Source organism: Azolla caroliniana, unplaced genomic scaffold, assembly GCF_043228905.1.
Source record: "Azolla caroliniana isolate FFs.n. ecotype wild unplaced genomic scaffold, voAzoCaro1.0.p SCAF_1, whole genome shotgun sequence".
In the NCBI taxonomy this organism is placed as follows: domain Eukaryota; kingdom Viridiplantae; phylum Streptophyta; class Polypodiopsida; order Salviniales; family Salviniaceae; genus Azolla; species Azolla caroliniana.
The window spans coordinates 22,911,314-22,923,390 of record NW_028230436.1 but is presented as its reverse complement, the minus strand read 5'-3'; the positions used below and the strand labels follow the sequence as shown (position 1 = coordinate 22,923,390).

General features: G+C 46.6%; 1 pseudogene; it reads right to left on the bottom strand.

The window, feature by feature from the left end:
* Positions 1–9,917: 9,917 nt before the first annotated feature.
* LOC147869174 (large ribosomal subunit protein eL6 pseudogene) lies at positions 9,918–10,812 on the bottom strand (annotated as a pseudogene).
* Positions 10,813–12,077: the final 1,265 nt, after the last annotated feature.

The window sequence follows — 12,077 nt, the reverse complement described above, 5'->3', positions numbered from 1 at the left end:
TGACTTGGGCTAAATTGTGTGGATGAATGACTCAAATGAATTTTGGGTCACGGTGTACGACACGGTCAGGACACACGCGCGGATCCATACATTGCGTGGTCGGGGGCGCGCGTGTGTGTGGGCGCGTGCGCGGATGCGTACACGGCACAGTCGGGATGCGCGTGTGTTCGGACGAGTGCGCGGATGCCTACACGGCACGGTCGGGACACGTGTGTGTGCGGACGAGTGCGCGGATGCATACACTGCGTGGTCGGGATGTGCTCGTGCGCAGGTGCGTACACTGTGTGGTCGGGAAGCGCGGGTGCCTAGATACACTGCGGGGTCGGGACTTGCGCGGGCGGACGCGTCTACGGTTTGGTTGCGATGCACGTACGGAATATGCACGGGCTGAACTTTATGGATGATTGTGGATCATGTGGCCGAATTATACGAACGGTCGCATGCAACTAAAAGTAAAGGTCAAGCAACTAAGAAAGGAGGCCATGCTACTAAAAGTAAAGGCGAAGCAACTAAAAAAGGAGGCCATGCACCTAAAAATAAAGGCCAAGCAACTAAAAATGGAGGCCAAGCAAAGGAACATGGGAGGCTATGATCAACAAGGAACTCCGTATATGTTCCATTTTTTTTCTCTAGTTTTTTTCCTTTCCCATTCTCTTCTTCTCTCTCCCATTCCTTGGGGAAGAATAATCTCTCATATTCATATCGAACCACTCGTTACATGGTAGTGGGCTCTTTTCTTCCAAGAATAATCTCTCATATTCATATCGGACCACTCCTTACATGGTTGTTGGCTCCTTTCTTTCAAGAATGATCTTTCACATTCATATCCAATCCGTTGTAACATAATTCTAGAATTATAAAGAATCCATTTTCTTTTGCAATAAACGAATATTTTCTTTTACCTACTTGTCTCATGTGTAAATCTTGCTGTGCTAAGCGTGTGAGCCTTAATTCCTTCCAGTCCATAACCCCGGTGGTTCTGCCTCATGATCCGCACATATTGACGGATTTTTCCGGTCGAAGAAGGACGGTGGCTTGCTCCAAGTGTAGATCACCGTCCGGATTGCCCGTACTATTGTGCTAGACCACCAAGGCAGATTTGTACCATTTCTTCTTCGTCCACCGTCACATTGATGGACCCGAGCGCGTCACAAATCTCCTTTATTTTGGTGGTTTACTCCATAACCGACATATCTCTCTGTCGGATGTTGTTCAACTCTTGCCAGAGCTGCAACTTATGGGCTATGGTACTCGTGGCGAGAATCTTCCGAAGATTTTCCCAAGCCTTCTTTGACGTTTTTGCATCCTTGATGTAGCCGAGCATCTGATCGTGCACATAGGATGCGAGGCAGTACTACACTCTTCTCGCCCCTTGTTCCTATGCCAGGTAGGCCTTGTGTGCCGACTCCGGCGCTACATTGTTCCAAGATGCATTTTATATGGTGTTCAAAGATGCCAAGAAGGCCTTGTGTGTAACCATGCTCTAGTAGGTATTTGTGCATTTATATGACCAAGATGCATAGTTGCTCCGGTTGAGCTTTTCTGTGGAAGCGAACTTGCCATACCTTTGTCCATCTTGGTTCTCTTCTATTCTTCACCAGGTGTTAGGGTTTATCTTCGAGAGCGTCTGTCAGCTGCTGACGAGTCTCAACCCTTGCGCTCTAATACCATGTTAAAGTTAATATGTGGAAGTGTATGACAAACCGACTCACCCGGATACCAAGAGGACGTAAAGAAGAAGGTTTAATGGAGACCTTACATAGAGAATACACGGGAGAGACCGAGAGAGAGTAGAACATAAAATCAATTGAAAAATAATAATCCTCTGTGTACATAGAATGTGCTCAGAGAGACTTTTATACAAGTCCATAAAGGACTGACAGGTACTTTAATGCTCATATGAGCAACTGACACTGACTCCCAAAACTATGCCTATGTGCTAGGCTAGATCCGTAGGCCTCTAACGGCCTACCGGTTTCAATCCGATCCGGATACCAAACCGGCTCTGGCTTATTCAGCCGATCCGGATCCGGTTGAGCTTGCTCTCTCAATAGGAAAGGATGATGTATACCCTACTTTTAGAAAATGACTTGGTTTGGTTGAGTTGGAAAAGGACATAAAGCTTAAGGCTTTATGTTCGGACAATGGAGGTGAGTATACCTCTCATGAATTTGGTGACTTTTGTAAGTCGAGAGGCATTCAAAGAGAGTTTACAGCTCCTTACACCCCTGTCCAGAATGGTGTGGTTGAGAGGATGAATAGAACCATCTAGGACAAAGTTGTCTCTATGCTACACCATGCAAACCTCTTGTAAGGTTTCTGGGCAGAAGTTCTTTTAATAATAGCCCATGTGATTAATTTATCACTGAACACAACCATAGGTCTAAAAGTGGCACAAGAGTTGTGGACAGGCAAGACACTGCATTATGCTCATCTTAGAGTTTTTGGATGTGAAGCGTATGTCCACATTCCAAAACAACTAAGAAAGAAATTGAACTATAAATGCAGAAAATGTATATTCCTTGGTTATGGAGTTGATGGACAATTTGGATATCATTTATGGGACCATTACACATGTACTGTGGTCAGAAGTAGTGATGCTTTTTATGAGAACAAAATTGTTGAGCGACAAGCTCAACCGGATCTGGATCGGCTGAATAAGCCTGAGCTGGATCGGTGAGCTGGGGAGCCGGTTAGCCGGATCCATCAGTAACCGGAAGCCTAGTAGCAGCCTAGACTACTAGGAAGTTAATGTCTCATAGTTAGTGTCAGACGCTTGTGTGAGCATTGAAGTACATCGTACTTCTGTCAGTCCGTATGAACTTGTATAAAAGTGTTCACTGAACACATACGATATATAGACTAAGTATTATTTTTGAATTGAGTTTTGTGTGCTCTCTCTCTCTCTCTCTCCCGCATACTGTGTATATTCAAGCTCTCCATTAAACCTGCGTATTTTCTGTGTTCGGTTTTCTATTGCTTCCGCACGCTATTCTTTACATGGTATTAGAGCGCAAGAAAACCTCTTTAGCCAGCATAGCTTGAAAAGAAAACCAACCAAGAAGAACAGGAAAAACAAAATGGATAGAGGCATGGCTAGCTCGCTTCCTTCCGAGAAGCTCCACAGAAACAACTACGTGTCTTGGTCCTACAAGATGCACCAGTACCTGCTCGGGCACAGTTACTGGAGCTATGTCGATAGAGCAAATGACACAGCACTTGAATCGACACACAGAGATTTCCCGGTGTGGGAACAATCGGCGAGCAGAGTACTGTACTGCTTCGCGTCTTGTGTGGGTGAACAACTCCTAAGCTACATTCGGGATGCAAAAACGCCAAAAGATGCTTGGGGAAATCTGAAGAAGATTTTCACCGCAAGCAGTACAGCCAGGAAGCTTCAACTTCGATAGGAGCTGAGCAACCTACGACAATGCGACTTGACGGTGGCAGACTACACCTACAAAATCAAGGATATTTGCGACTCTCTGGCCTCCATTGATGTGAATATCGAAGAAGCCGATATGGTGCAAAACTGTCTTGGGGGACTAGCGTCAAAGTTCGGAGCGTTCCGAACTGCTGTGTGCAAATCTGTCTTGGGGACTAACGTCATTTTTCGACTTACAATCGATGTTCCTTGTGGAGGAGAACCACGTCGGTGCGTCAACAAGTGCACCCACTGAAAACCAGATGCTGTAAACGGAGGCGGATCGGCCCCGTGGGTGTGGTGGACGAGGCGGGTCGGCTCGCAGTGGTAGCAGCCAACCAGAGCCGGACCGAAGGCATAGAGAACATGCCAACATCAGTTCCGGACCCTGCACAAGCAAGGGGAGTCAAGGCGGTGCCGGAGGCCGGCAAGCAAAGGCCGACACGGAATGCTGGTACTATGGTAAAAAGGGTCACAGAGAAAGAGAGTGCTAGAAGAAGCATGCCGATACGGATAGATCCAGATCCGGCAAAGCCGGTAGAGAGAACCGGGAATACTCGCACTACACAGAAGGATCAGGAGGATCCAAAACCGGAAAAGCCGGTAAAGGGCCAGTCTTGGTGTTGAAACACGAGGCTAACTCGATGAAGAAGACCACTTCCGAATTGGAGGAAGTGTGGTATGTTGATTCCGGTGCGTCGAATCACATGACGAGCCACAAAGAGTGGTTCTCCTTTTTGGAGAAACCAGAACAACCAGGAGTCGTCGAAACCGGAGACGACACTCCTCACCCAATCGTGCATATCGGAGAAGTCCCTTTGAGCCACGTCGGACAGAGGGGGAAGCTGATGAACATATTACACGTTCTGACTATCACGAAGAACCTGGTATTAGTCGGTCATATCGTTGACTAGGGGATGCAGGTGCCGTTTACGCACCTTGGGTGCTTCATCGAGGAAGAGGGCCAGATTATTGCGCAAGGGCAGAGAAGGGAGCATGTTCATCCTCGACACCAATGACGTCGGCACCGCTTTGTTCGCCAAAGGACAGAAGATTGAATCGGATATTGATCTCTGGCACAAGCGAATTGGCCACGTCAATTACTAACTGCTTCAAGACCTGCAAACGAAACATGTTGTTTTTGGTTTGCCAAAGTTTAGTGGCCGGAAGGCCCAAATATGTGAAGCCTGCCAACTTGGGAAGCAACACCGGCTTCCATTCCCCACCGAAAGAAACCGTAGTCGTAACAAGCTCGACCTTATTCATTCGGATGTATGGGGACCGACACAGAACGTTAGTCTTGGTGGGAGTCGGTATTTCGTCTCCTTCATCGACAACTACAACCGGCACACATGGATCTAGCTCATTAAGCGGAAGAGCGAAGTCTTCGAGTGGTTTTGGAACCTACAAAGCCTGGTTGAACGGGAAATGGAGAGGAAGATCAAGTTCCTACGGTCGGATGGCGGAAAAGAGTATTTTTCCGGCCAATTCAACAGTTATCTGCAACAAAAAGGAATTCGCAGAGAGTTCAGCTGCAGATACACACTAGAGCAAAACAGTGTGGCCGAAAGGAAGACCGGTCGATTGTCAATGCGGCAAGGGCAATGCTAGAGGAGAAGAGCATGCCCCATTTCTACTGGGCCGAGGCGGTCCGGACAGTCGTCTATATCCAAAACCGGATCGGTGACAAGGTGTCCACGCATGAGCTGTATTTCAGATGCAAGCCAAATTTGAGACACCTTCATATATTCGGTAGCATTGCATATGTGCATGTGCCAGATGAGAAGCGGAGGAAGTTGGATGCAAAGTCGGAGAAATGCATCCTGGTCTGTTACTCGCATGAGCGAAAGGGGTATAAGTGTTATAACCCCCGGACGAAGCAGGTATGAGTTAGCCGGGATGTTGAGTTTGATGAGACGGCATCATGGTATGCCTTACCAGCGCCAACTTTCGACCCCATTCCGATACCGGAGGATGAGTCTAGAACCAATCCAGATAGAAGATGAAGACCTCGGCACTCTAGAAGAGAGTCTGATCTCATTTCGGCTAAGTGGACCGAATGAGCGGCTGAGTCGGGATTACCAGTCGGATGAGGAACTGGCGAGTAATGGAGACTCTGTCGTGCTCTCCCCGCGCAAGGAATTGAGGAGACGGTTCACGCGTAAAGAGAAGGAGAAGAAGAAAATGCCGGAATACGAAACCTGCAACGTTGAGTCAGATTGGAGCAAATCCGACTCCGGTAAGGAAGAAGGCGTATCTTCGGGAACGAAGTCCAAACCGGCGAAGAAGGGCCTTAAATCGGGTAACGATAAGTTACGCCGGTCTTCCCGCAAGAAGAACCCCGTCAAGCGCTACGGGTACACCGAGTACATGACGCATCACTATGCGTACATGACCAAGGTGGCGGAAGTGCGTGAGCCGGAGAGCTACGTAGAAGCAGCAAGGGATGCAAATTGGCATGCCACTATGGAGGAAGAAATGCGAGCATTTCATGCCAACGACACATGTGACCTAATTGCCTCCCCGACACTGTAAACCGATCAGATGTAAGTGGGTGTACAAGGTAAAGTACAATGACGATGGTTTGGTTAACCGATACAAGGCCCGGTTATTGGCGAAGGGATACACACAAACCCACTGAATCGACTACGACGAGACCTTTGCTCCGATAGCGAAGATGACGACAGTTCGTGTGGTACTGGCAGTTGCTACGGCAAGAGGGTGGCACCTTCACCAGATGGACGTGAAGAATGCATTTCTTTAAGGCGATCTTGAAGAAGAGGTCTTTATGACCCAACGTCCCAGTTTCGAGTCGGGGATGAACAAGTCGGCGGTATGCCGGCAAAAGAAGTCACTTTATGGCCTGAAGCAAGCCCCCCGAGCTTGGAATGCCAAGATCACGCACCAGTTGCGTAAGATGGGGTTTGCGGCCACCAAGTCTGATTCGTTGTGGTTCATCCGGCAAGGTCTGGATGGTCCAATTTGCATCTTGTTGTATGTTGATGATCTAGTCATCACGTGACCCAGACTCGATGAAAACAGCTGAGTGAAGTCCCAGATGTTGGACGCATTTGAGATGAATGACCTGGGGGACCTTCACTATTTCCTTGGGATCAAGGTGATCCAAACCCCCTGACGGCATATTGCTCTCACAAAGACACTATGTGTTGAATATGTTGTACAAGTTTGGCATGACGGAATGTCGCCCGATCTCCACACCCCTAGACCAGAACCAGAAGCTCCATCCTGACTCCGAACCGGCCTGCGATGAGAAGCAGTTCCGACAAATCGTCAGAAGCCTTATATATTTGACAATCACCCAACCCGACATTAGTTATCCGGTCGGCGTGATCAACCAATATATGCAGAAGGCAACTGTGGAGCACCTTTTGTGCGCGCATCGAATTTTACGATATGTAAGCGGCACGAAGGACCGGGGACTGTTATACCGGCATAGTATAACCGAAGAGCTAGTCAACTATACCGATGCTGACTGGGCCAACGATGCATTAGATTGTTGATCCACCTCCGGCAATACGTTTTCCCTTGGTAGCGCAACTGTTGCGTGAAACAACAAAAAGCAGCCAACAATGGCCCTTTCGAGCACTGAGATTGAATACCGGGGCGTTATCGTTGCCACCTGTGAAGCCATTTGGCTTCGGCGACTGCTGCAAGATCTGTGGATCGAGGTGCCGACCCTGATCTTGATCTACTGTGACAACATAAGCAGCATGCAGCTTGCCAAGAACCCCGTATTCCATGCTCGCACAAAGCACATAGAAGTGCACTACCACTTCGTGCGTGAGCGTGTCTTGAGCGGTGAAGTCGAACTTTGGTATGTTCATACGGATCGGCAAGTTGCCGAGATCTTCACCAAACCGCTCGGATCGGATAAGTTGTAGCACTTCTCCGAAATGCTTGGTGTTCAGCATCTCGATGTGCCACACTTGACGGGAAGAACGGGCAAAGGCAAAGAAATTGTCGATTGCGCTGGTGAGGGAAGAACCAACAGAGGGAGAGACAAGAAGAAGAAAGGACAGAGTCAACAAAGGAAGTTGACACATCTGAACAAGTCGGAACAAGCGGTGGCAGAGTCAAACAGGATAGAGCTCACTAGAAGAAGAAGGCCAAGACTCGGACATGGTCCAATGTGGTGAAGGGTCTAGAACCAGAAGATGAATCGGGAGCGATCGATTCGGACAAGATCTGGAATGAATCGGAGACAATCAATTTGGGTCAACAGACGTATTCGGAAGAACTGGATCAATTCAAAGCCAAGAGGACGAGAAGGCAGTGAAAGTCAACACCAACACAAAGGAATCGACGAATCGGTAAGCACCGAAGTTACAACAGCGATGGAGTTGAATTGGGACTATTGAACAGACAAGCCTACCGAGGAGGTCGAGGTGCACAGAAACAAAAGGGTTGCGGCAAACGGGACCGGACCGGATGAGGAGCGTTAGCGAGGCGGAGTGACGCCAGAAGGAGCCGGGTGAAAGGACCGGCTGCCATGGAGACTGACACTATGATCTGACCTCAAGTTGAGCTTGAGGGGGAGTGTTGAGGGGCAAGCTCAACCGGATCTAGATTGGTTGAATAAGTCTGAGCCGAATCGGCATCCGGAAGGATGAGCCGGATTGCTTTTTATGAGAACAAAATTGTTGAGCGACAAGCTCAACCGGATCCGGATCGGCTGAATAAGCCTGAGCCGGATCGGTGAGCTGGGGAGCCGGTTAGCCGGATCCATTAGTAACTGGAAGCCTAGTAGCAGCCTAGACTACTAGGAAGTTAATGTCTCATAGTTAGTGTCTGACGCTTGTGTGAGCATTGAAGTACACCGTACTTTTGTCAGTCCGTATGGACTTATATATAAGTGTTCACTGAACACATAAGATGTACAGACTGGGTATTATTTTTGAATTGAGTTTTGTGTGCTCTCTCTGTCTGTCTATTTGTCTCTCTCTCTCTCCCGCGCGTATTGTGTATATTCAAGCTCTCCATTAAACCTGCGTATTTTCTGTGTTCAGTTTTCTATTGCTTCTGCACGCTATTCTTTACAAAAAGGCATAAACAATCTATAAAAGAGGTAGAAGTGAGAAAGGTCATGTTTAAGGATATTGTGCCTTCTATTGATGTAAAACAAAAAAATCTTATGGATGTAGATGCTTCTACATGTGGTCAGTCATGAAAAACTGTTATTGTTCAGCATGAAGATGCTCCGCACAATGATGTGCAAAATGATGATTTTCAGCAAGAATATTGTTAGAATGATGATGCTCAGAATGATGTTTCTCATGCACAGCCTGAGGGTATTCAGGGTGTTGTTGGGGTGGGGGGTGAGGCCTTGAATGACTTCACCCCCCTCCCAAGGGGGTTATGATAGTGAGAGAGCTAGAGAGAAAGACAAATTGAAAATGACACAAACTAAGAGGGGAAAAATGTATATCCATTAGATGCCCCATAAGGGGTTTATATAATACATAATGTAACGGTAATAATGACCGTTACACTCTTGTCACATGCACATAATTGTGCATGTGCTCACACATAGTCATCGGCACATACTCATTTACTTTACACATACACATCAACCACATCATTACACATACCCTTATGCGTCCCCGTATATTCTTACGGGTAACACATGGCACGCTTGTGGGACAGTGCATTGCACGGTGAACCCACTCGCCATGGCAATTCTTCTCGACCGGAACTCCATCGGTCGTCTCAACGGTCGGAAATCCCTCGACCGGATCACTACTCTATGATCGATAACTTCAATCGGAGCTTTGCTTGACTCGAACCTTCTCGTTTGGTCAGCATCACAAGTCGCGATTGGATCATACACCAATCGGCTAGTACAATGTGGCATGGGTCGTGAAATTGTGTTGTGCATTTGTGTATTCTTTCTTTCATCATGTGAAGTGAGTTTTATATTTTTTACCCTTTGGTTTTTAAAATTTTTTACCCTCAAATTTTTTGAAATTTTATTTTGGACCCTTGTGTTTTCGAAATTCTGCATTCTGCCCTCCAAATTTTGAAATCTCATGTCATGCCCTTGAGCTTTTGAAATTTCATCTTCTCTGCCTTTATGTTTTTTTGAATGCCCCTCTCTTCTTGCTTCCATTCATATTCTCGCCTTTCACTTCTAGCGGATTGCGGCGGCGGCGGCGGCGGCGACGACAACATTAGCGGCGGTGGCGGAAATGATAGCGGCGGCAACGATAGCAGCAACGGCGCGGTGGCAGTGGCAACAATGGCGGCAACAACACTCGTGGAGGTGGAAATGATTGCATTGGCAGTGGCGATGGTCTCTTTGATTTTGTTGGAATCTCCATTCATCATCTTTACTAGTTGTAGTGCCATAGTTGTTACAAGTAGGCCACACAATTCTAGAGAAGTTACATACAAAACACAAGCCCTGGTAGAATCATCTTTTGCTACCAGAGCATTGAAGAGAGCTGAGATACTCAGAGAGAAAATCTATGTTAACTTAATAAGTGGCGAGAAAATGTAGAACGTTCTTGTAGCTTAGTCGCCTCTCTACTACACTCCTTATAATGACCTGCAGGAATGGATCAGAAACCCTTAGGTCAATCGAAGGATCAGCGCAAGAAGAAGCAACGTCAACATGCAAAGATTTTGAGATGTTGTGAGAGGCCCATCCTAAGAGAAGTATCCAATGAGATCTCAGATGGAGATTGTGATGGTGTGGATGATAATGATGATTGAAGAGGGCCCCATAACCTGCATTAAAGCTTTGCCTTTCCATCCATGGATCCATCTTCTGCTTACATCCTCTGTCTTCTTCTTCTAATCCTTCTCATTGAGATTCTGATTCTTTTTCCTCCTTCTTAGCCTCAAAGAACTCGCTCTCACTTTTCTTCTTCTTCTTCTGAACTTCCTTTTCGAAGTAGTTGTCTGTAATTTTACCCATATCTACTTTGCTTACATCAAGCTTTGTAGAGGTTGCTATTACATATGATTGACTTACTCGACGTAGAGGTACACCATTTAGCTTGAATGGACTTGTAACCAAAAGCAAACCAGATTCAGTTGCATTAGGAAAACAACCCTCTTCCCCTTAAAATGTTCAACAAGCAGATTCAAGACAGTGCCTGGGGTGGTGCTTGACCTGAGCTTCGTAGGTTTGAGGGCACATTTATTTTGAAGGGTTTTAGGAACATCATCGGCAGGGTAGAACTTGGGAGCTCTCTCAGATACGAGAGTTTCAGAAGCTTGCTTCTGGTGGGAAGGGAAGGATCCATCGTTCTTCGCTTAGATGGCCCCCAAACCATGCTTATGATAAATGTTGGAGCGTGAATGGCAATCTACTCCTCGAACGACCTCTTTATTTCGAGTACCTTGGAACGTAGCCTTAGCCATGGCTTCGTTCATTCTTCTTTGCTCTATTCTGTTGTAGAGAGTTGTGAATATCTGTTCTCCATAGCGGAGTTCGCGAACAGTCGAGCAACAGACCTCACATATGCCGAAGCATTTCCTTCCCTTCTCTGCCGAGAACCGTTTCACTTTCCTCCTCTTCTTCACCCTTCATCTTTTGGAAGTGGACACATATAGACACATGCACAACACAAACACAACGCAAGTTCACAGAATGAGAGAGATGGATGGACATAGAGATGAAGGTTGGGGTGTCTAGGGTTTTAGGTAGAGAGATTGAGGAGAGAAATTAGTGATGGGGACGGGGAGTGAGGGAGGGAGTGAGGGAGTGACTTCTTCTGAAGGGAGGTCGGCCGTTCCAGCGTGCCAAAAGTGTTGTTGGGGTGGGGGGTGAGGCCTTGAATGACTTCACCCCCCTCCCAAGGGGGTTACGATAGTGAGAGAGCTAGAGAGAAAGACAAATTGAAAATGACACAACATGAGAGGGGAAAAATGTATATCCATTAGATGCCCCATAAGGGGTTTATATAATACATAATGTAACGGTAATAATGACCGTTACAAAAGAGACGACTGTTACACTCTTGTCATATGCACATAATTGTGCATGTGCTCACACATACTTATTTACTTTACACATACACATCGACCACATCATTACACATACCCTTATGCCTCCCTGTATATTCTTACGGGTAACACAAGGTCAGGAATCATTGAGGAGAACCACACGTTCTCGTAGTGTAATTTGTGCACATAATTGTGCATGTGCTCACACATACTCATCCTCACATACTCATTTACTTTACACATACACATCAACCACATCATTACACATACCCTTATGCCTCCCTGTATATTCTTATGGGTAACACAGGGTCAGGAATCATTGAGGAGAACCACACGTTCTCGTAGTGTAATTTGTACACTACGTTTTTCCACCCAACTCACACAATGATCCGGCGCCGAAAGTCACGACAATGTGTCTCCAAACCACCCGGTAAATTTGTTGATTATGTATTGCTATCAAATGGCGGTGTGCCTTCATGCTATAATGAGGCCATATATGTCCACGATCATGCTAAGTGGAAACAAGCAATACAAAATGAGGTCCATAAGAATGGAATTTGGGATTTAGTGCCTTTGCCAAAAGGTAGGAGAGCACTACCATGTAAATGGGTGTATAAGTACAAATAAACATCCGATAGTGTTATCATAAGTATAAAGCTCGCATTGTGACAAAAGGTCTTAA